This window comes from Cricetulus griseus, unplaced genomic scaffold (genome assembly GCF_003668045.3).
Source record: "Cricetulus griseus strain 17A/GY unplaced genomic scaffold, alternate assembly CriGri-PICRH-1.0 unplaced_scaffold_1, whole genome shotgun sequence".
NCBI classification, from domain to species: Eukaryota; Metazoa; Chordata; class Mammalia; order Rodentia; family Cricetidae; genus Cricetulus; species Cricetulus griseus.
Window position 1 is genome coordinate 5,552,754 of NW_023276808.1, and position 26,608 is coordinate 5,579,361.

General features: G+C 37.5%; 1 pseudogene; it reads right to left on the bottom strand.

Annotated features, from left to right (window-relative positions):
- Positions 1–25,777, bottom strand: part of LOC118239758 — a 166,190-nt pseudogene extending 140,413 nt beyond the window's left edge.
- Between the last annotated feature and the right edge of the window lie 831 nt (positions 25,778–26,608).

Sequence of the window (26,608 nt, forward strand, 5' to 3'; positions counted from 1 at the left end):
TTGCCCTCTCAGGTGGAGGAGCTGACACATTCTCCCTGAATAAAAGAGGACCCTAGGCCTTCTTCTTCTATGAAATCCATAATTCAAAGGTAGCCACTGAACAAGGAAGCCTAAATAGATCACAACATGATGACAATTGCTCAGGCCAGAAATCCAAAGACCCACCAACTCCTACCAATGTTTTAATAGCTGAGGAAGGACTAACCCCCAATACAAAAGATGAATGGGATTTTGATATTGTTCTGAGTACATCTGGGTCTCTAAAGCTTCCATTATTCTCAGAACAGGCTCAGGATAGGTCCATCTCTTCTGGCGAAGCCCAAGCACATTCCAGATTGGAGGAATGTGCTTTGAATAATCTTCTACATTCAGAGTGGTCTCAGGAACCATTTTCCTCTGGTCCCTGTTCTTTTGGGCCATTGCATTTCACTCCAGGACCTGTAACACTATCCATTCCATCATACTGGACATACACACATATGCCCTACCCAGATGAAGGTATAAATCAATCTCCTTTTTACAAAGTGTGGCCCAGGGATTCCTGCTCTAGGAGAGGCAGATTAAAACAGGAAATGACTGCACATGGAAGCCTCAGTAGATCAAAACTGGAACACAATGACCTAGAGTTGCAAAAATGTGACCCACATTTTTGGGACTTTGACATTGTACTTGGTACAACTGGGAATCTAGACCTTCCAATATTCTCAGAACAGACCCAGGTTGCTTCCATCTCTATTGATTGGCACAAAACAGAGTCCACAAAGTAAGGGAATTCAGGGTAATCCGTGAAATTAAGAGGTTTGTCAGGAACAATTTTGCTCTGTCTATGGTTCTTTTCTGCCCTTCTGACACTCAAGGGTCTATAACATTATCTATTCCTGCAGATTGGACATAAACATATATGCCCTTCCCAAAGGAAGAAATCACACATTCTCCCTTATACAAATTGGGTCCCAGATGTTCCACCTCTAGGAGAAGCAGATTGAAACAGGAAACCACAGTAGAAAGAAGAGTCAGTAGATCACATCGAGATCACAATGGCATTGCACAGCAATCCTATGACCCACAAAATCCATGCAATGCCTTTAGAGGTGAGGGAGGCCTAAAACCATTTCTGATTAATGGATAATTGGTATTACCATGGGGCCATCAGAGTGTCCAGACTTTCCTTCATCCTCAGAAGAGGCCCACGATATTTCCAGCTCTCGTGGAGGGACCTTATCAACATTTACAAGTGAGAGAGTGAGAGAGGAGGTCTGGCAGAGGATTCACCTGGAGAGGGTTCAGTGAAACAATTTTTCTCTGTCCCTGATTCTTCTCAGCCTTTGAACTTCACAGCCTTGAACAAGGGCCTACAAAACTGTCCATTCCTTTAGACTGGATGTTCACACATAGTTCCTCTTGGTAGAAGAGTTCTTCTTTCAAAATGAACCCCATGCCACCCTCTTCTATGAAAAGCAGTATTCAGCAGAAAGACACAGCACAAAGAAAACTCAATAGATCACATCCTGATGCCAATTCCTTAGAACATAATTGCAATGACCCAAAATCTTCCACCTCTTCTTTAACAGTTGAGGAAGGCCTAACATCCAACATAAAAGATGAATGGGACTTTGACATTGTTCTTGGTACATCTGGGTCTCTAAACCTTCCTTGATTCTCAGAACAGGAACAGGTTACTTCCATCTCTACTAGCAAAGCACAAACAGAGTCCAAATGCGTTGTAGGTTATTTGGATGATTCCACACCTTTACAGGGATATCCGGATTCATACTGCCCTGGCCATGGTTATTTTGGGCCCTTACAGTTCACTCAATGGCCTGTAACTTTATCCATTCAAGCAGATTGGACATACACACATATGCTCAACCCGAACGAGGATATTACTCACTCTCCCTCCTACAAATTGGGGCCCAGGGTTTCCTGCTCTAAGACAAGGAGATTGAACCATGAAACTAAACCATGAGGAAGTCTCAATAGATCAAAACCAGATCAAAATGGCCTAGAGTTGCAAAAACACAACAAACAGACTCCTTGCATTGCTTTAAGAGCTGAGGGAGTCATAATACCATACAATTCTTATAAATGGGACATTGATATTATAATGGGGACATCTGATTCTCCAGATATTCCTGAATCATCTGAAGAGGCCCAGGTTTTATCCAGCTCTACTAGAGGGGCCTTAACATCATCCACAATTGAGGGAGAAATTCTGGATGATGCCTCTCCTTCTGTGGGGGACCAATTTTTCTCTGTCCCTGACTCTGTACAGCCTGTGACCTTCAATCAAGGACAAACAACACAGTCCATACAGGTGGATTGGACTTTCACACATATGCCCTCTCAGGTGGAAGAGTTGAAAAATTCTCCATCTATAAAAGATGACACCAGGCCATCCTCTTTGATGAGACCCAACATTCAACAGGCAGCCCCTGCATAAGGAAGCCTGAATAGATCACATTCTGCTGACAATTACTCAGCCAGAAATCCTATGACACACAACCTCCCACCAATGTCTTAACAGCTGAGGGAGGCCTAATATTCAATACAAAAGATAAATGGGACATCGTCATTATTTTTGGAACATCTGTGTCTCTAGACTTTCCTATATTCTCAGAAGAGTCACAGGATACTTCCCTCTCTACTGGAGGAGCACAAACAAAGTGCATAATGGAGGGAGTTCTGAATGATCCCTCACATTCAGAGGGTTCTGGCTCTGGAAATTTTCTTCCCCGAAAGTTCACTCAAGGACCTATAACACTATCCATTCTTGTAGATTGGACCCATACACGTATTCTCTCTATACAGGAAGAGATCACTGATACTCCCTTTTACAAAATGGGTTCCAGGCATTCCTCCCCTAGGAGAAGGAGATAGAAACCAGAAACCACCATAGAAGGAATCCTCAGTAGATCACATCTGGGTAACAATGACATTGCACAGAAATACTATGACTCACAAACTCCATTCAATACGGTAAGACTGATGGAGGCCTAAAACCTAGAATTGGTATTGCCATGAGGACAGACATTTATACACCCTCAGAAGAGTCCCAGATTAGTTCTTAGTCTACCTGACAGGCTATGTTATTATCCACCCATGAGGAAGAAATACTTGCTTATCGCTCCCCTGCAGAGGCCTCAGTGAACCTATTTTGCACTGTCCCTGATTCTTCTTAGCCTTTGTACTTCACTCAAGGGACTATAACACTGTACATTCCTGTAGACTGGATGCTCATACATATGCCCTCCGATGTATAATAGACAATATCTTTGCCCACTTAAAAAAGTGGCCCAATGTTGTCATCCTCTATGAGTAGCAGATGTATATTACAAACTACAACATGAGTAACCCTCAATGGATCAGCACCAGTTTACCATGGCCTGTACCAGAAAATCATCGACCCACAAACTCCTTCCCCTTCCTTAAAAGCAGAGAACACTAACATTTAACACATCTGATGGATGGGACTTTGTCATTCATCTTGTGTTTTCCTTTTCTGAGGTCTTCCCTTCATCTTCAATACAGGCACAGGTTTACTCCAACATTGCCGGAGAGGTGCTAGCAAGTACCACAAGTAAGAGAGGTGTTTGTGATGATGCCTCTCCTTGGAGGGTGATGTGCAAACCTTTTGCTCTCTCAGGAGTTCTTTTGGCATATTGTTGTCCATGCCTGCAGACTGGAATTTCACACAGGTGTTATTCCAGGTAGAATAGCTCACCTATTCTCCATCTTACAATGGTTTCCTCCATGTGTTCTTCTATTAGGAGAAGCAAATGGAAACAGAAAAAGAGTGCCAAAGGACGCCTCAGTAGATCACAAACTGATTAAAATGGCTTAAGCTAGAAAACCTATGGCCCACAAATTCCTATCTCAGTTGTAATACCTGATGAAATCATCACAACAAACATATTTCATGAAAGGGACTTAAGCTTTACTCCAGGTACATCTGGGTCCCTAGATATTCCATCATCCTCACATCAAGCACAAGTAACTTTCATCTACACTAAAGACATTTTGCCAACTTCTACATGTGTTATATGAGTTCTAGATTGTCCCACACCTACATGCTGGATTGTGGACAACTTTTCCTGTCCCTGATTCTTTGGGGCCTTTGAAGTTCACACAGGGACCTTTAAAACTGTCTATACTGGCATATTGTATCTTTCAACGTCTCCCTTGCTATGAAGGTGTCACTTTCCAGTCTACTTCTAGGACTCTGTAGACAATGCATTACAAACTAAGGAGAAGAGATGCAAACAGGTAGAACTTCAGCAAGGCAGCATAACAATTTTTCCCTCAGAATAATCAGACCTAACAGAACTAGAATGCTTCAGACCAATTCACATTCCCCAAATGGGGCAGATATGCCCCTTTTCATGATGATAGCCAAACAGCATGCTCATGACTCAATAAGCTATGTGACAAATATGTTTAGAACTAATGGCCTAAGAAGTGCACAGATACATATTTCTATTTATATTTATTATATATTTATTGTCCCTCATAAGGGGATACCTCAGGTCTTCAATCATAGCAAATGTTCTCATAAATAAACCTAAGCAACTACCAGGACACAAACTAAACTTCTGATTACCACAGAAATTTACTGAGAAATGCATACTGAGAACCTAGGGCTTTGGACTTTCCTTAGTAGATCAACAAGCAATGTGACATACATATCTTGATTCAGGTGATCTTGGACATTCCCCAGTCACCAAAATGGGTTTCAGACAAAATAATGTTGGGATTTAGATGTTTGCATTATTCACAGGAGGCAAAAGTTTCCTAAACATTAATCAAGGGAATTTGAGATCTATCCAGTCAAGGAGAAGCTAGGTGAGACATTAAATTTCATGTCAGAGGCCCCAGAATTTCATATTAAGTAGAAGAAAGGTTTGTATATTCCCATCCAAACAAGTATTCCTAGAATATATATTTATTCTCAACTGGCACTAAGAAATTCCTGCTCTAATCAGAGGAGGTTAAAGGAAAACCTGAGTGCATGACTGTAAAATCATGGCTCCTCACTCTTTGGAACAAGAAGAAATGAAGTACTACCTTCAAGGTTCTGAATCTTTCTCTTTCTGTGGAAAGAGGGACAAAGGTAAGACCTAGATTTAAACTCATCAAAACTAACCTACTAAACCTACTTGGAAAATTCTCATATGTGAAATTAACTTATTTGTGCTAACCACATGAGCATAGCATCAGATTTTCAGGAGTGAACTAAGAGTGGCATACAGGATTCCATATTCAATGGGGAGAATATAGACATTAATTATCTCTACTATATTGTGAGAGATAATATCCTATGAAGAAGAAAGATACAGAGCATAACATGTATACCAAGTGATTCTACAATATTAAATGGTGATTAAGGTAAACCCTATCACTAAACAATGATATAATGTCTTCTTTGCATTCATGCTAATCTTAGTTCTACACTGTTTCCAAGGAAAACTAACTGTGATTGAGACCTTCTCCCTCTGTGCTTGGTAGACCTTACGTATACCCTTATCCATGGGAAATTTGGGGAACACTAATTTGAAGACCCATCACAAATATAGAAAAGCTAGCTTGAAAACCAGGTCATTTACTAATAAGTTTTCACCAAAATTGGGAAGTTCCTGTTCTTTGTGATAACATCTTTTAAGTTGTTTATAAGTTTGAGAACATAGGCCTAGGAATTTACATCCAAACTCTGAGAAGAATGTGAAGATTTCACTCATGACTTCAGTAGAGTTGCCAGAGACAGATGTTTTCTATATTTTAAAGAAGAATTCAAATATGACAAGAATTTTCTTGGATCGTGCTCCTCCTCAAAAGGTAAATTGTGGCATTTAAACTTACAACAGCACCATTGGAGATACTTTGCCTCCCAAATTTTGCCTTACTTTATTTCAACCTATGAAAGACCAGAGTTAGACCTTCTGCGATTGACACAAGGATCTCTCATATTTTCCTTTTCTGAGCATGGGCACATTGATTTGCCTACTTACTGAGAAACATTGTTCACTATAGTGGCAGGTCATAGAGAACAATGAGAGCAAGAAGAGCCTGGAATCTATCTACTTCCTTCAATTCAATCTGTAAAAAGTGTGTTCTCACCATTGCAGACCAGATCTGTTAGATTGACTGAACACAAATGCAACTACGCAATTTATCTGGAAACAGAAACACAAAATTTTCATGAATCCTAAGAGTAGTGACATATCTCTTGCAGATCCCATTCTAGATATGAACATACCTAATCACATTGAAAATTTGGAATATGAGGAGAATATTCTAGGGTATACTGGACTTAATTTTACATGGTATGCAAATGTCTGCTGAAAATGTGTCAGATTTTCCCTATGTGGCCAAAGGAGTATAATTCCCACTATTTTGAAAGAGTGTGTCTGATGCACACTCCTCAGAAATCCTATGTACTTATATTCTTCATTTTCCCACCTATAAAAAAGTGAGCATAAAACATTTCTTCAAAGGTCAAAGAGTGCACAGAGCCCTTATTATAAAAATGTTTCTTGGCTACTACATAATTATAAAATTTCAGCTCTAACAAGCTAGAATGTAAACAGCTCACATTGAGGAAATGTGATAAATGATCCTTTTGATAATTTTGGCTCACACTCAAGAACTGATGTTCCATTATAAAAGAATCTTTGAATCTGACATTGATTTCCAGGAACAGCCTAGTATGAATCATACAGACAGAGTCTTTTTTCTGAGGGATTATGGGATATCCCCTGGCTTATGTACGATGCACAACATGTTCTCTAACTAAGTTGTGGTCCTTTGGGCCTTTGTTTTATGATTAATGTAGTCTGATATTTAAAGTTAGAGATGTTGATCTATGAGAGAATTCCTCTCTGAATAATATGTAGCTTAGATATGCCAGGACTTAGTATTTGCAAACAAAGTCAAGAATTCATGCCATCTATCTTTTAGCCAGTCATCAGAAATGAGAATTCTGCCATTAATACGTAGATCGAAAAGGCTGCTGAAAATAGATGAAGCAAACTTCTCAGCCTGCATCATTCATGGTGTTACAAACAGCATTTGAATGCTAGCTGGTCTTCCCCAGATTAAAGACAACATATGGAAATACTAACATCTGAAGAATTGGTTCAAAACCTGGTTATATATGTTGTGATATTCCTCTACTGCTAATCCCTTTTAAGTCAGGGAAGTATGATTTATGCACCCACTGACCAAGCGGATTCTGAAATTCACTTTTGTTTAAGGGGGTCACACAGTTATTCTTTCACAGAAGGTGTCTAGTACTCCCATTCTTCCATTATTACTCCTCATCTTTTCACTTTTAGATAAGGCATAAGACATAGATCTTAGACAAAAGACTGCTTTTGACTTTTGTCCTTTATACCAAGGGGATTTAAACTTTTATTTTTCTCTTCCATGGCACTAACATTTGTCCATTTGTACAATTGGGTATAAATCATTTTAATAATCAGTAACAGGGACTAAAGTTAAGGGGGCCTTATGCTTCTTCCTCTGTAGAAAATAATTGGGTATTTCGAGACAACAGGATAGATTAGAAAGTTTATAATGCATCTTTGCAAATCAGTGTGCCCCAGGTATTCTATATCATCTAACGTGGTTTGGGACAAAATTATCTGGTAATTGAAAACTCCAAAATGTTTTCTATTGGCAAGTGAGTGTCTCAAGCAATCATGTTTTCAAAGACATTTCAGAGTTACCTGTCTGAACTCTAGTTGACCTTTCTGAATATGGTCACTTGTCATTGCAAATGAAAGCCTCCCCAGCTGAGCAAATCAGCAACTTCAACACCTGTAAGAGATGGGACCACACTACATCCATGAATATATAGCAGAGAATAAAATATAGGCATGGATTCATCTGCATAGAACCTAGCAAATATACTTGAAAATTTGTTATCAATTGTAGAGACAAAGAAAGTCTTGTGGAAGCATGCCCAGAAGAGCAGTCATACTTCAGGAAAAAAATTCTGAATTTTTTCTGGACTCACAAAGTTTTGACTCATGGTATGCATATCTGTATCTAGGGGGCATAATTGGAAGTTAATGAGACAGAGCCCAAATATTTTCCCACTATCCAAGGTAACCTAGGATTTTCACCACTGTCAAGGGTGAATTGGATTTCTACATACTGAAATAATGTGTATAAGGTGTTTCCTCCTCTTAATAAGGAGATTCAGAAATATTCCCTTACCCAGGCTGGCTCCAGAAGTTTCCACTCTGCCAAAGGAGATACAGACCACACTCAACCAAAGTGTCACTATATATCCCTCTTTGAAAATAAGCAATGTTCTGTGTATATGTGAGTCAGTGAGAAGCTCAGTCCTTTTCTTCTATTACAATCCTGCATTAGAAATTATATATCTCTACAAGGTACAATTAAATTAGTAAATTTGCCCTTCTGCAACTCAGAGATTTTCTTAATGCCAAAGATGATATTAAACATGATTCTCTGCCTAATATGACTTTGCATTACCTTCCCATTTGATATTATATATCCATGGGGAATTTCCATACATTATATCTAAGTACACAGCCTTAAATATCCCCTTAAATACTAAGGTGTGTTGGAAAGACACAGTTATTAATAACTGAAATGCTTGCTTATACTGATGTGACATTCAAAGACCCTGGTAGTCATATTGGATCCAGTAGAAAATAATCTAAACAGTACTAGAGAGGATGTAGAGAAAAGGGAACACTCCTCTACTGCTGTTGGGTGTGCAAAAACATAAAGCCACTTTGGAAATCAATATGGCAGTTCTTCAGGAAAATGGGAATCAGTCTACATTTCCACTCTTAGGCAAATACCTAAAAGATGAACATTGATACAACAAAGACATCTGTTCAACTATGTTCATAGAAGCATTGTTTGAAAGAGGCAGAATGTGGAAGCAACCTAAATGCCCCTCCAATGAGGAATGAATAAAAAATGTGGTATATTTATGCAATGGAGTACTACTCAGCAGAAAAAAAGAATGGAACCTGAAATTCACAGACAAATGGATGGAACTAGAAGAAACTATCCTGAGTGTTGTAACCCAGTCACAAAAAGACAAACATGGTTGTACTCACTAATATAGTGATTTTAGATATGGATCAGGGTATAGCTACCCAAGAAACCACATCACCAGGAAAGGTAGGAAAAAAAAGGAGGACCTAAAGACAGACATACATCATACTCCAGAGAATGGGAAAGGGACAAGATCTCCTGAGAGAGTTAGGAGCATGGGGGAGGGGAGATGGAGTTATGAAATAGGGAATGTGAGAAGAGGAGGGGAGACGAGAAGATTACAGAGAAATAAGTTTGAGTCTGGGAAGACTAGAACAGTGTAAGAAAAGAGATACCATAATAGAGGGAGCCATTATAAGATTTTTCTTTAATTTTGCATTTTTTATTCTTGTTGTGGAATAATCACTCTGGTTGGTTCAATAAAAACTCTAAATGGCCAATGTTTAGGATGGTAATACAAGTTATGACAAAAAAATGGTTTTGGTATAAAACATTGGATTAAGGATAGATAATACAAAACTCCAAATTTGACAAATATAAATGGACTGGTCATAGGAAATGCCATTCTCACCTGACAATTATTCTTATTTTTTTTCAGAATTTTTTATTTGAATTAGAAACAAGATTGTTTTACATGACAAACCCAGTTCGCTTCTGTATCCCATTCTCCCCTACAACCCCCGAACTAAAACCCTATCTATCATATATCCTTTCTGCTCCCCCTGGATGCTAAGGCATCAGAGTCTATAATATCCTTTGGTATAGGGTCTAGGCCCAACCCCATGTGTCTTGGCTCAGGAAGTATTCCTCTATGTGGAAATTGGCTTCCAAAATCGACACCTATACTTTGGATAATTGCTGAACTACTACAGGAAGTCCTTTAGGTTTCTGAGGTTTCCTTAATGAAATCCCTCTTCATTGGGTCAGATTCAGTCCCACGCTGGTATCCAAGGTATCAGTCTGGGGAGCAAGAGCTCCAGGATGTTCAGGTCAGTTGTTTCTGTGAGGTTCACCAGCCTTGTCTGGACCCCTTTGGTCTTCACTCATCCTTCTCTGCATCAGGATTCCAGTTCAGTTCAGTGGTAAGTTGTGGGTGTCTGCTTCTACTGACACCAGCGGTTGGATAAGGGCTATTGGGTGGCATATAAGTCAGTCATCAATCTCATTATCATGGGAGGGCATTTAAAGTAGCCTCTCTTCTGTTACTTATATTGTTAGCTGGTTTCATCTTTGTAGATCTCCAGACATTTCCCTAGACCCTGATTTCTTTGTAAACCTAAAATTTCTCCCTCTTTTATGGTATCTCCAACCTTGTTATCTTCTATTCTTTCCCTGACTCAACGTTTCTGATCCCTCATGTCCTCCTCAACACTCCTCTTTTCCCCTTTTCATTCTCATAGCTCCCTCCCCGCTTTTCTGGTGCTCTCAATTTGCTCAGGGGATCTTTTCCCTTTCCTCTTCTCCATGGGACCATGTATGTCTCTCTTAGGATGCTCCTTGTTAACTAGCTTCTCTGGCAGTGTGGATTGTAGGCTGGTAATCCTTTATTCTATGTCTACACTCTACATATGAGTGAGTACATATCATGTTTTTTTTGTGATTGGATTACCTCGCTCAGAATGGTTTCTTCTAGTTCCATCCATTTTCCTACAAATTTCAAGATCCCATTGTTTTTTTTTTTTCTGCTGAGTAGTACTCCATTGTGTAAATGTACCACATTTTCTCTATCCATTTTTGGGTGAGGGGCATCTAGGCTGCTTCCAGTTTCTGGCTATTACAAATAGTGCTGCTATGAACATCACTGAACAGATGTCCTTGTTGTATGAATGTGTTTCTTTTGGATATATGCCTAAGATTGGAATTGCTGAATCTTGTGGTAGACTCATTCTCATTTTCTTGAGGAGCTGTCATACTGATTTCTAAAGTGGCTGTAAAAGTTGGGAGTCCCATCAGCAGTGGAAGAGTGTTCCCCTTTCTCCACATCCTCTCCATCATAAACTATCATTGTTGTTTTTTATTTTAGCCATTCTAACAACAGTAAGTTGGTATCTCAGAATTGTATACTGATTTCCAAAGTGGTTGTACAAGTTTGCACTCCCATTAGCAATGTAGGAGTGTTCCTCTACTACAGCTGATAAACACCTTCAGCAAAGTTGCAGGATACAAGATTAACTCAAAAAATCAGTAGCCCTACATATACAGATGATAAATATGCTGAGAAAGAAATCAGAAAAACATCTCCCTTTACAATAGCAACTAAAAACAAAAAATATATTGGAGTAAAACTAACTAAAAATGATAAAGACCTTTATAGTAAGAACTTTGAGTCTTTAAATAATGAAATTAATATATATACAGGGAAATGGAAAGATCTCCCATGCTCTTGGATAGGTAGGATCAACCTAGTAAAAATGGCAATCTTGCCAAAAGCAATCTACAGATTCAATGAAATTCACATCAAAATCCCAACACAGTTCTTCACAGACCTTGAAAGAACAGTACCCAACTTCTTATGGAAAAAAAAGCCAGAATAGCCAAAACAACCCTGTATAATAAAGGAACTTCTGAATTCATCACCATCTCTGAATTCAAGCTCTTTTACAAAGCCATAGTCCTGAAAACAGCTTGGTATTGGCATAAAAATAGACATGTTGACCAATGGAATCTAATTATAAACCATGATATTAACCCACACACCTATGGACACCTGATTTTTCACAAGGAAGCTAAAGTTATACAATGGAAAAAGCAAAGCATCTTCAACAAATTGTGTTGGCATAACTGGATTCTGACATGTACAAGATTGCAAATTGATCCATAGCCATTGCCATACACAAAACTTAATTCCCAATTAATCAAGTACCTCAACATATATTCAGCCACACTGAACCTCCTAGAAGAGAACGTAGGTGGCACCCTCAAACAAATCGGTACAGGAGACAACTTTCTGAACATAACACCAGTAGCACAAACATTGAGATTGACAATTAATAAAAAGGACCTCTAGAAACTGAGAAGCTTCTGTAAGGCAAAGGGCACAGTCAGCAAGGTAAAACGCCAGCCCACAGAATGGGAACAGATCTTAACCAACCCCACACCTGACAGAGGGCTAATCTCCAAAATATTCAATGAACACAATAAGCTAGACACCAAAACACCAAACAATACAATTAAAAAGTGGAGTGCAGAACTAAATAGAGAATTCTCAACAGAGGAATCTAAAATGGATGAAAGACACTTGAGAAAGTGCTCAACATCCATAGCCATCAGGGAGATGCAGCTCAAAACCACTCTGAGATACCATCTTACTGCAATCAGAATGACTAAAATCAATAACACCAATGACAGTCTATGTTGGATTGGATGTGGAGAACGGACTTCTTTAAAAAATTTTTTTTAATTCTGTATGATTTTTAGGTTTTATTCCATTACCGATGAGGTTTGACAATTTGAGCACTCCAATAAACTTGCCACATTTTAACATTGTGAGTGTTTTTTCTCATGTGGTTTCTGTAATGAGAGTTAAGCTTGAAGAACCCAAGAGAGGTTTTTTCCCACATGCTTCAAATTTATAAGATTTCTCTTCTGTATGGATGTAGAGAGTTTTTGCAGAGATGATACATGGGAAAATGACCTAGAACATAACATAATCATTAAAATTTTAAGTATTCTGATGTCTATGTGTGTGTAGTGTCTTGGAAGAGGTGAATCATGGGCAGAGAACATGCCACAATTTGTGTAATTTTTTTTAACATTTTCTCTGTTATCTATTCTTTGATTAACTTAAAGTGTTGAGCTTTTATAAAGGACTCACCACATACAATTTAATTGTAAGTTTTCTGTCCAGTATGTATTCTTTGATGATTTTAAGTTTTTATCTCTTAGTAAAGGATTTCCCACCTATATTACAATGGTAAGGTTTCTGCCAAGTGTGTATTATTTGATGAATGTGAATTGAGAGCCCGCCTCTTCTGCAATAAACCTTCTGAAAGTTGAAAGAGTCACAAGGCATCTCTACCTACTTACATAAGTGGCAACTTTGCTGGGGAGGGGAGTCTAGCTGGACTAGCTGCCATCAAATGGGGCTAGGAGTTCCAAGGGTGCCAGCTTTATGTATCATCATGAATTGTATACAGATGTTGCTGTAAGGGACTCCTGCGATTTGCAGCTCAGTTATGTTACTGTAAGTAATGTCAATGTAGTCGTGAACTAAATAACCGACGCTTAGATGGGCTTGTTTCATTCCTCCTACATCAGTGCTCTAGATTTGGTAAATAAACATAGTGGTTTATTTCTCCCAGTGAACAAATGATAAGGAATAGCCATTATGGTATTTTTGCTCAAATGAAATGCAGTAAATAATAGGATCATTTATCGCTAAATGTTTATTTTTACGAATCTGTATCTATATACATGAGTAGACATGTATATGCATATATATATGCATATATATAGTTACACGCAATAGATTCAATTAACATTAATGTCATCTCATCATGAGTTAGTGTTACATATGCATACATATATGAAATATATAAATGATAGAAAAACAAGGTACAAGGGACTATATATACACATAATGTATATATTTGGAGAATTTTCATCTGTACAGTTGGTAATATAATTTAAGCACTGACTCCCATTATCTACATGAATGCCAACCTTTATGAAATGAGTTTATTTCCTCCAAAACATTGAATCAGAATCGTTGTAAATGTTATTTTAAAAGATTTCCAATGCAGTTTATGAATTATACAGAAATTGAAGCTGGAGAATTGAAAGTAATAAAATACTCATACTTCTCATTGAATTCCCTCCAAGGTAATGTTTTGGGCTACCCTTATGCTGGATTAGTTTCCTTTTTATTTATTGGAAACAAGTTTACATGTCTGTCACAGTTCCTACCCTCTCCCTCTCCTCCTCCCCTGCCCCATGTCCTCATCTCAACCCCTAGGGTGGGTGAGGCCTTCCAGGGGATATTCAAAGTCTGTCATGTCATTTCTAGCTTGGCCTAGACCCTCCCCTGTGTGTATAGGCAGAGAGGATCCCTAAGGATTATTTTACTAATAATGAACCTGTGTTGCCAGTGATGACAGATTATTAACCCAACTCTATTATATAAATTGGGATTTAGTCTTATTGTCATGCAGGCTTAAACTTGGCAGTGCAGGATGCTGTATCTACAACACTGCTTTATCACAAGGGAGTTTCCCCTTCATTTGGCTTTCTGAGCTATTACAGACCATATCTGCACAGATGGGACTACAGACTCCATAGTTTTTCTCACATATTCTCTAAATGGAAACTTCCTGAAAAATAACAGTTTTCTTCATTCTTAGGTACAGGATGTTGTCAGTATGTTTCTCTACAAGCAGACATGATGTCAGAAGTATTGTTCTCTCTTCCTAGATAGAAATTTTAGATACAAGAGTTAAACTTTCCATTTTAAGGCAACTCTATGGAAATGTGTTTTGCCTTTAACCTAGGACTGACTAGGTATATGCTTCTTGCCATTTGCTCTTGTTACTTCACTGGCAATAGGTTTTAAGGGTGTGTGTTCTTACTTTTCTGTCTCAGTGAATACTTGACATATGCTCTCTTTGTATATAGTTTTGTATCAACTATAAATCTTTTTCTTTAGAATAAAAGAGGAATTGTAGTGAGAGATGCAACCAGACTCACTTATGGCACTGACCATGCGCATTTCTGCATGGTCACAGGGGTGAACTTGAGTATGTTATTTGGTCTGGGGTTCAGGACAGGCTTGCTTTCTTTTGGTTCCCTTTGGGTCATGGAGAGCAGCGGGGTATGAATCCTTACAGCTAGAGCTTTTGGGTTAATCAGTTTATTGTGCAAGTGAATACTCACAGATAAAATTAACCTATAATTAACCCAGTCCCATGTATCTTCATCTGTACATCTACATATGTTTTCTCTTAGTTTTATATGATATATTCTGAGTTTCTTTTTGTGTGTATGTTGCATGTACTTCTGCTTTCCAAGTTCTGGGACTGAAGAAGCCATCACCTCCTGGCTCAGCTTTCTTAATCAGCATAGTGCAACTTCCTCAGGGATATTGTCATTCTCAGTGGAAGAACCTTCCCACAACCATCACCATGTGACATAACCTCTCACAGACCTTGAAACTAGCCCCTGTGATCTGGTCAAGACATCAACTGTGTTGCTGCTTGTTTATGTCATTTTAAGAATTCAAGCAAACTGGGAAAGAGAACAGTATAGGAGAGAGTATTTTAAAAATCCAATACCAATGTACTAACCATAAAAAACAATTAATAAGCAAAATCACAAATGATAATGATAGGGAAAACATGAAAACACAGATACGCAAAGAAATAAAGAGGGAAGACTCTAAGATCAAGGGGAGAAAAGTAAACTTGCTTTCCCATAGAAAGTCCACAAACTAACAAATTCCCAAATAATTCATTTGCAATAAATTCTCAGAATACAAAATTAGGTAATGGTTTCTCATTTTTAGAGACAATGTATTATAATTAAATTATAATAAAAAACCCACACAAAATCAATGGCACCACTGATAAAAGGAGACACCAAACAGAGCTCCAATATAAAACTGTCCTTTGAATAGGAATGACAATATTACAGTCAAAATAAAACTTCAAAGAAATCAATGGCCAGCATTCTCCCTGTAAACGCCAATCCCCTCAATTGGCAATAGGAGAAAATGGGTTTGGAATAGAAGGCTGTTTCACTAGAAAGTGAGATATTTGCTTAAAGAATTCTTCTGTTTGAACTTTGGAGGATATAGCTCTGAGTGCTAAATGCATTTCATTCCCCTATGATGAAGAGAACAATGTCTATTAGAATAAGGTGAACAACATATGGTTTTCAACAATTGTTGATTGAATGCAATCAATTCCTCAGAGTTAGGCAATGAAAACTTTTCAAAGCAAGTTCAAGATTAACACTTTTTTAAGAGAACCTCTGTGTGATATGTATTTTACAACAGGGAAGACAAATTTGTTTTGCTATAACTTGTTTATTAACAGCATGTATACACTGGTGGTTTAGGTTAAAAAAGGATCCATCCTGTCAAAGAGTTTGCATTCCACATAAGCTGTTTAAATTTAAGAAAGACTCCTTGTGACAGGATTCAACCAGAAGGTATTTTACTAGGCAAAGGGATGATAACATGGAGAAAGGGAGGGGAGAGACTAGCCTTCAGGGACAGGAGCAATAGGAGAGAGGGAAGAAGGGCAGACTGAAAGTGAGAGAGAGGGAGAGGGAGAGAGAGAGAGAGAGAGAGAGAGAGAGAGAGAGAGAGAGAGGAGACAGACACAGAGAAGGAGAGAGGGAGAGAAGAATGGAAGATGGGCAGGCCCTTTTAAAAAGGAACACAGTGAAAAAACACTGGTGGCCCTCTTAGTAGCTGAAGCTGAATGAATATCCTGTCAGAAATCTAAGTACAGGACAGTATTAATGGCTGAATACTAACAACTGTCATCAGTAGGTCTCCTTTATTTTGGCATGAGGTTATGCTTTGGAAAATTTAATAGGGATAGAAGATTCCAACTCTAACTATTTAGGCTAATGGAGATTTACAAAGAAAAACTATCTTTTAGAGTATATGTTATGATGTAGATATAAATACATTATAATGTGTGATTTAATATAGTACATTATAATGTATACTGTTAGAGATACATGTAAAAGATATATCAGTACGACAGTTCTCAAACATAAAAGCACGCAGAACAGAAATAGAAAAAAAATGGGAAAACACAAATGCACACTGTGAATGATAGTTATTTCTTTCCTTCTGGCAAGCTTCCTCAGAGGAAGGAAACATATGCTTCTATGGAGGACCAGAAAGAATTCTTTTGACAAGAAATTACTGTTGTCTGTCTCAAGGCTATGATATTACTGTACAGAATTTTATTTTTAAACTTTACGTATATGTGTGTTTGTCCACATTTGGATGTTTGCAGTACCTGAAGAGGCTATAAGAGGGAAACCGTTGCCTTGGAACAGAAGTTGCAGGAGATGGTTAGCAACCACTGTTTCTAGATATGTAATCAATTGTTGGGAGCCGATTCTCAGGGTTTGGCATGAGATCCTAGGCCATGCTTGGCAGGCCACAGAGTTAACCTTTACATAGCAGCTCCTTAGAACCTCAGCTCAAGAAAAGAAACAACTTGACCCAGTCATCCACCCACAGGCTCACCCTTCTGGACCTCTTGCTCATAAACTCTTTACCCTGCCAAACATCCTCTTTGTGTCTTCCTAATATCCTGCCTATACCAACACCTGGTGCACAAACAACCCATTCAGCCCCTTTCTATATCCTGACTATATACGCTAGCCTGAGAAAAGTAAAGTTTGCCACTTGATCAGAATCCTGTCTTGTGACTGTTCTTTCTGTGTCTCTAGTCCCCATTCCCTATCCCTGACTCTCTTGCCCCAGGTTGATGTCCTACAGGACGGGACAATCTATGTCCAACGCAACAATACACAGTGCTCTTAATTGCTAAGCTCACTTTTTAGCCAAATTTTTATATAACATTTATTTTTATCCATTTAAAAAATACATTGAATCACTTTCCTCTTCTTTCCCAATTTATCTCTTTCTTAATTCATTTAAGTAGGTGTGATAAAGTATTTGCAAATATTTGAAGAAAGTCTGCTGAATGCATTTCTGATGATTATTTATTGTTTCAGCATTGAACATGATGTTATTAATAGAAAAAGAAGGAGATGATTCCTGCCTGATGCTATTTGGAACAGTGATGTAGACATAAGATAAGTAATTCATCCTTGGGTCATAACAGATTTCGATGGAAAATAAGTGGTATGCACAGCTAAGAAATATAAGTAAGCCATATATTAAAAGTTTTTCCATCTGAAAGCCTACCCAAAGCCAAGTCCTGCCTCTCCAGCAAGATGTTCAGAGAAGCCATAAATATTGCTATATTAGATAGAATCTTATCTAGAGGAATCAGTATTTTCCCAAATGAAATTCACTTGGAATTTAGAATTTCATGGTGTCTACTCTTTCACTAGATATTACTCAATGGGGGTGACATAAATATCACATAGAACAACCTTATTCATGTGAATCAGGCAGGTATCAGTGATTGCTGGTGTGGACTGAGAAGCCTTACAGTCCCAGTAGGGATGGCGGGTACTGTCACTGACAACAGCATGAGTTGCCAAAAACTAAAGAGTGGAAGAAGTGAAAGAGGATGACCCATCACAGCTGAGTGAAAACAAAAAACACTGTATGTCTACTTGTCCTCAGTTTCAACCAAAGAATCCTGTGTGGCATTTGATACTCAATCATCAAAACTTAAGGTATCTCCCTAAAAATTCTTCCATTCTTCACAGCTCTGGAAATATAATATGGACTAATGCATAGAGTGACTTCAATACAGTTTCTGGCCACAATCTGTATGTCATCTCTAGTCACTGTAGTTGTCTCGACCTGTGGAATGGCAATCTACAGCAAGATATCCGGGGGGGAGGGAATGGGGAAAGTGACAAGAGAGAATGACCACAGACAGTTTTCTGATTAAGTGGCAAATTTTATTTTTCCAGGATAGCCTATATAGTCAGTAGTATGAGGTAAAGGGGGAGGGGTATAAGAGCCCAAGATAAAGGTGTTCATTTAAGCAGGATGTTAGAAAACTACAAAAAGAAAATGTTGGCAGGGTCAAAAGTTCATGAGTGGTGGGGAGAAGGAGGGTTACCTAGGTAAATGGTGAGATGCAGGAGGGTTGCCTAGGTAAGTGGACCTGTGTTTGGAACAATAGATTGACGTCTTGGTCATGATGTTCCTTCTGGGAACTCATGCTTCTGGGAGTAATTTATAATCAAAAGACAGTTCTATAACCAAGTGGCATGCAAATTTTAGGCCTAAACGTTAATGCCAACGAGTATGGCTCCCAACAAGTCACCACCATTCAGAGTTCCAAACTGAATGTTGCAGGTATCAGGGAAGCAGAATATGAGCCCATTCAAACAAGTCAGAGTTCCAGCCTGAAAGTTCCTAATTTCTCCTAACAGGAGGTATATAAAATCAAGCAGGGGTACATCTCACATATGAACTTGTGCGGTCCCAATGATGCCTATTATCATATGGGACATAAACTCATTCTTGTGGTTTTGGTTAGCCAACCATCTTTTAAAGACTTTTATTGTCAGCTTCCATCCTAATCATTTCTTTTGTACATTTCCATCATTTTTTAGAGATTTGGCCTTGGAAATTTCCATAATCACCAAGTATAAGTTTATTTCTGATGCAGTCAATTACTGTGCTGTGAAAAAGTTTCACCACACGGGTTACTTTCCTATGGTATCTATCCAGTATGTGTCCTCTTATGCCTTTGAAGAGTACTGTGCTGAGAAAAGGCTTTACCACACTGATTACATTCATAGGGTTTCTCTCCAGTATGTGTTCTTTTATGCATTTGAAAACTACTGTGCTGAGAAAAGGCTTTACCACACTGATTACAGACATAGGGTTTCTCTCCAGTATGTGTCCTTTTATGATTTTGAAGATGACTGTACTGAGAAAAGGCTTTACCACACTGATTACAGTCATAGGGTTTCTCTCCAGTATGTGTTCTTTTATGCGTTTGAAGATGACTGAGATGAGAAAAGGCTTTACCACACTGATTACATTCATAGGGTTTCTCTCCAGTATGTTTTCTTTTATGCCTTTGAAGATGACTGTGATGAGAAAAGGCTTTACCACACTGATTACATTCATAGGGTTTCTCTCCAATATGTGTTCTTTTATGCCTTTGAAGATGACTGTGATGAGAAAAGGCTTTACCACATTGGTTACATTCATATGGTTTCTCTCCAATGTGTTTTGTTTCATGACTTTGGAGATAACTGTTATTTTCAAAGGGTTTATCACATTGTGTGTATCCAGAAGAATTCTCTCCAGTTTGCCTTCTTTCATGCCTGCCGAGAAAAGGGTCATATGTAAATACTTTAACATATTCAACACAATGTTGAATCTTGTTACCTGTATAAATTAATATTACAATTTATTTAAGTTGTAAAGAAGAATCAGATATTATAGTTTTATCACTGTGCTTACATTCTTGTTTTCCCCTTCTTTAACGGTTGCATGTATCTTTGAAAATAGCTGTGAATATATAATCCTTTATTACATGGTTCTCATTTTCAGAACCTTTTTCTACAGGTGATTATTCACTTAATGAAAACTAGAAAAATTCAGAAGTTTATCATCCTTTTTAGTATTAGTAACTTTTCCTTCTCTGTGAGTCATAATACATGTGCTAATGAACTACAACAAACAGAAGTATTTACACAGACATAGAGTCATAGGGATTTTCTACAGAGTGTGGTTGGTGTATTATCAATGAAGATGGAAAACAAATTCCTGGTACACTTGAATCAAATTCAGGAAGTATGCTCAAAATAGGGACTACTACACGACTTTTAAATATCCTGCAATAGAGGTAAAACATGTTCTACATATCTCTGTTGAAATGGCTTGTATAATGACTAGTACATGATATTCTTAATAATGTAAAGATTACAAAGAAGAGACCTCCTCAGTTAATTCACTTTGACTTTCTGTTCCTTATAGATATATGTTATTGTGATTACACATTCCCTATAATAACTGCCCCTTGACTCTTGAAAATAATTGCTCCTGTGACAGCAAGTACACGAGTAAAACCAACTTTTCTATGGAGTATTTGTTTAATGGAAGTTTGGAGACATCACTATCAATTCAATCATTTCTTTATCTTTAGAAAAGGTAGTAAGAAATAAGTGGATTTACGGTACTACAGCATAACATTCGTGGTGTAATGATTTAAGTGGAAGTTTCTCTCAATGCATTATTACCTTGTCTTCTTTCTTAAAATATTGCCTTTCAAATGCAGTTGAACTACGTGAAATTGAGTTCTATATTCTTGTGAGGATTTAATAATCATCAATGCAAATTAAGCTATGCTTAAACACACTGCTGTTTTCTGTTTCAAACTTCAGGACACATTTCAATTTCTTCAGAGACACATTTCTGTGAGCTTGTAAATGAAAATTACCTGTCATGCATTTTTGAACTTGCACAAAGTTCTTCAATAATATTGTCTTCCCAAGAGTATCCTAAAATATAGGGCAAGAAAATGTATACAGTATTATTGTGAAATAATATAGGCAAATGTGCAAAAAATATGTTACTGTCCTCAGTGAGCTTTATAACTTTGATTTATTTATTACATTCTTTTTCTTTCTCAATCAAATTAAAGAAGAACACCAATAACCAAGGAACAGTTGTGCTATTATTTTAAAATGGGAAGGAAAATATACTCTTACCTATATCATTGAGGTTCTCATAGGTCTCCAGCATCACATCTTTGCAGAGATTCTTCTGAGAAGTATCCAGCATAGTCCACTCTTCCCAAGTGGAGTCAATATGCACATCTTTATACTTCATGGCATTCTAAAATATCACATACATTTATGCAACTTAAAGCAAAATACTGACCATATTGTAAGTGTGTGTTTCTGTAGAACCTTATTTTAAAATGTGTTACTTTTATGCTATAGAAAATTTGCTTAATGTAGTAACAGTGTTAATTTTTTCTGATGTATTAGTTTAATTTTACGAAGCTGTTCTTCTTTGCCTGAATACAACAGTTGATATTGTGATGAAGAGGTTTTCATCCAATAGTGAGTCAGTAGAAAGGATAGGCTGTGTTATCAGGAACAAAGTATATACAGAAGGATAAATCTGGAAGCAAGGAAGAAGGCTCAAGTAAAAGAAGAGTACAGGGCCAGCTACCCAGCCACACAACATGTCATGAAGTAGGAAGGAAAGTAAGATATACATAAATGGAGAAAGGTAAAAGTCCTGAGGCAAAAGGTAGATTGGATCATTTAACTAGAGAAAAATTGGCTAGAAATGAGCCAAGTAAAGGACATGCATTATATAACATGCAACTGTGTATCAATTTGGGACCTGGGAGGTTCCATCACCAAAAGGTATAAAGCTAAATAGCTAAAGGATTAAACATTTAAGTAAATTTTAACCAACATGCTATATTTTAATGTAAGGCCTGAGAATGCTGAAAAATATTTCCTTAATGAATTTCTCCCTACTGTTTACCTTTGAACAGACAGTACACTAAGTAACAAGGATAACATCAGTAACATGATTGCCAGAGCACAATCATGTGAATGCTAGAATTCTATGAAGGTTGTGTGCTGTTCTTCTCTATCTATGTATGACTATTCTGTGAGTTTTAGACTTTGCTCCCATGAAATCCTAAGAGGGCATTGACATCTGGGAGAGCATGATGAAGATCCATGTGTGGCTTAGCAATCTAAAGTTTGCTTTGGCAGTAAAAATGCTAAAAGACAAACATTTAAATAGCTGCAGATGTAAATGGAATTGAAAGAGGGATTGTTGAAATAAAGGAGTCTATATACTTTATGAATGCCTTAACTTTAAAACAATAAAATATATTTGTCAAATGAGAATCAAAACTGCTTTGGAGGAGCAATTCTGCTTTTGTTTCCACAGAAAACAAGAGGCTATGGATTTGCTCCAGGTTGATATAGATAATTGTTATAGCAAGTGAGACCACTTGAAGCTTGACAGCCCATGCATATCAACTAAAGTTACTGTTGCTCATCATAGGAATTAAACTTAATCCCAAATTTTCTCAGTGACCCCTTAAGGATGCCTTCAGCAGGAAACATCTGGAGAACATGACTCCCAGAGTCCCAAATTTTGGTGGGTGGGAGTCTTTTGATTATTTGATGGGTCATGGATAAATTATATTTAGGAAATTATAGGAATCATAAAATAAAAGGGTAGATTATTGAATCTAATGTAACTTAAAAACAATTAGTAATTTCAAATGTTTTGTATTAATAGAAATTTATGTTAATTTCTCTTGCAACACAGTTTAGACATGTTTGTACTCTTGCTTAAAAAATCTTTGTGTAGTGATACAAATTTTTGTATATTGATACAAATTTAAGTTTCGCTGTTAAAATGTATGTTTCCACTCATAGTTTTTGAGTGCAAAAATCAATGGCTAATTTTATTTTAGCTTTTCATACATAAAGATAATTGACGTTATCTCTGAGGAAAATATCTTTTCCAGTCTCAATTGCAACAAAGTAATGATTTCTCAATTTCCTGTTTTTCAAACAATAATGACCTTAACAATAATGGCTACAGTATTACCTATGACCCTAGATACATGAAATCAGTAATCATGATGTTGTGCTACTACTACAGTAAAATATTAATGGAGGAGCCCATCCTATTGGATGCTTCTATAATTTTTCACTGGAAATATTTTGTGATATGTGTATTTCCAATACTCACTGAAAAAAATCTCAACTTCACAGGCTTTTTGGATTTCTTGTATATGATCTGAACTCGTTCAATGAACTGCTTGTTAACATATTTGTGTATGTTAATTACAGTTCTACTACCCTCTTCAAAGACAGCAGATTTTGCAAGTCAAACCAGAATTTTGAAGAGTATGTGTTTGCTCATTTTTATTAATATTGATAACATTGATTATAGAGGGTATATAAATAACATTCATAAAGCTATATGATAGTTTTAAATAATGTTGCATGTTTATATAATTTTCCGAAAGTTAGACACTGCATTAAAAATTACCCACTCAGTTGATGTACATAGAAGGGTTAAGTAACTCTTACCCCTTAATTTTATGTCCTAAAGTTTTATTTATATATTTTGCGTATGATGCACATCCGTGCATATGTGTGTGTGTGTGTGTGTGTGTGTGTGTGTGTGTGTGAGAGAGAGAGAGAGAGAGAGAGAGAGAGAGAGAGAGAGAGAGAGAGAGTGTCCTCAGGAGTCAATTTGCTTTCACCCCCAACATAGGCCCTAAACATTCAAAGTAAGGTAGGAAGACAGGGAGCAAATACCTTCATCCATTCAGCCATTTTACTCACTTTTTAATATTAGCTAGCTAAAAGGGTTAAATTTAACAGGATAGAAGTCACAGATCACACCATTGGTTCTCACACTGTGGGTTGAAACTCATTGCAAACGTCTATCTCTAAAAATATTTTCATTACAATTCATAGCACTGCCTAAATTACAGTAATTTAGTAGCAATAGAAATAATTTTATGGTTAGGCATCATCACAACATTAAGGTTTACAACCATTGTTCTAGGAAAATTCCCATCAATTTATCCATACTTTCCATTGTTAAACCAAAACCCCTTCAGTTTGATCACTCTTTTATTTATATATACTGATAAATTTTCCAATTTATTTCACCTAATTGTTTTTGATTCATTGGTTGTTATGCCCTATTTAAAAGTATGTAAGTCATAGACACTTGAGTTTGAGGCTTAGCCTTCCCAGTCCACACATTTAACATTTCTGATGAAAATCTCCAGTGTGCAGCTCATATTTAATTGCAATATACAATTCATAATTTAATATAAAATGCATATCCAAGATTTGAATAACTTATAAATGTAACTAAAACACCCTTTATAGCTCATTTATCTCACATTTATTTTACAGCTCTATTTTCCCTTTAATAATGAGGTCATATTCTCCTTTTTATAATATTTATATGTCTTTAATTTCAGTATATGATAATTAGTCATTATCTTTATTGTTTTTAACATTTAAGATCTAAATGTGAGCACAGCTGATGTAGGGTGGAAGGGATGGGATAGAACCTATAGTTGGACAGGTGATCATGAGAGGTGAGAAAGAATTGCTGAAGGTAAATTACTGCTTCAGACATCTCGTCCTGGGAAACTTAAGAGTTCTACATTCTGATGAGCTTTTACGTTTTCTAATTTTTAAAATTTAAATTAGAAATGTTACTTTATATAGCAGTACCAATTCCGTGCTCCTCCCATCTGCCCATACCCGAGACTGAACCTCATCCCATCCCTCTTCTGCTCAATAGAAAAGGTGAAGACTTCCATGGGGAATCAAAGTCCATCACATTTTTTGTGGCAGGCTCCAGTGTGTCTAGGCTGAGAAAGTGTTCCTCTATGGGGAATGGGCTCCCAATGTCTATTTGTACACTAGAGACAAATACTGTTCCATGACTAGGAGCCCCATATATTGCCCACCTCTCCTAACTGACTCCCACATTCAGAGGGCCTAATTCTGTCCTATGCTGGCTCTGAGCTCTCAGTCTGAATTCAATGATCTCCTCTTTGTGCAGATCACCTATTTATATGGGTTTCTACAGCCTGGTCATGAATATATTGCTCATTACATCTCACTCTCTACAATTGGATTCCAGGAATTTGGCTCAGTGCTTAGCTGTGGGTGTCTGCTTCTGCTTCCATCAGCTGCTGTATGAAGGCTCTACGATGGCATATAAGGTAGTCATCATTCTCCTTATTTGGCAAAGACATTTAGTTAGGATAGCCTCATCACTATTGCTTAGGATCTTATTTGGGGTCATCCTTGTATATTTCTGGACATGTCCCTAATCCCAGGAAATAGGAGAACATTTCACACAACATGAACTTAACAATACTCATAAAGATTTAGAGAAAGAGAAGCTGCAATCATGGAGCCTATAGAACACTTTGTCAGTAAGTCTGCAAAATTGCTTTAGTTGTTTAGCTTGGTTTGTTTGTGGGATTCCTACCAGTAGCTCCTGTGGTTGCTCTGACTCTTTTGGCGGCTCTTTGGACACTTTTCCTTCTACTGAGTTACCTTGATCAGCCTTGTATGGGGGTTTGTGCATAGTCTTATTGCACCTTGACATGGTATATTTGGTTGATATCCATGGGAGCCCTTCTCTTTTCTGAAGGGAAACAGAGTATCAGTGGATTTGGGGGAATGGCTATTGTGGAGAGAGCTGGAAGGAGTGGAGGTAGGGGAAGCTGTGTATTTATTCCAAGTTCATTGATTCTCATAACATATAACAGAGCCAAAATCACAAATTTCCAATTTCTCTTCTGATACAAAAGACAATTTCTTGACTGTCACATATTGTATAATTAAGGATTTCCAACATACAGAAGCATAGGATAAATTACAATTCAGAATAAGAGGAATATTGCTATATTGAGCCCCCAACTGAGGGACACATCTCTTTCTCATGTACCTGTAACACCAGCCAGAGTAAACAGGTAAGGTGGAATAGCAGCTCATGACAGAATCCTCCAATATCTCATTAGCTGCCAACCCCAAAGCCATGTAACCATGAACAAATTGGATTCATATCCTCTGCTCAAGTGCAGGTCACACAAGCTACAAGTACAGCTAGTCAAATTGAGGCAAAGACACCCGTCTGGACTGGAGTTCATGCACGCTTTCCAAAAGGCACATTGGTTCCTCTCCAGTGGATATTCTTCATTCTTTTAAAAACCCACAAAAGTTTTACACTCCAAATACCTCCTCATCTCTGTGTTGTAACCTCCAATTTTAGAGGAATAACTGTGTTCAAACAAATGATACACCATCTGTCCATATGGGCCACCTGGGCACAGAACTCTCCTACTCTGTCCATGCCCCTCAAAAATATCACCAGGTTCTGTCCTCTCTTCGCTTCTTAAAACTTCAAACTTTGGCC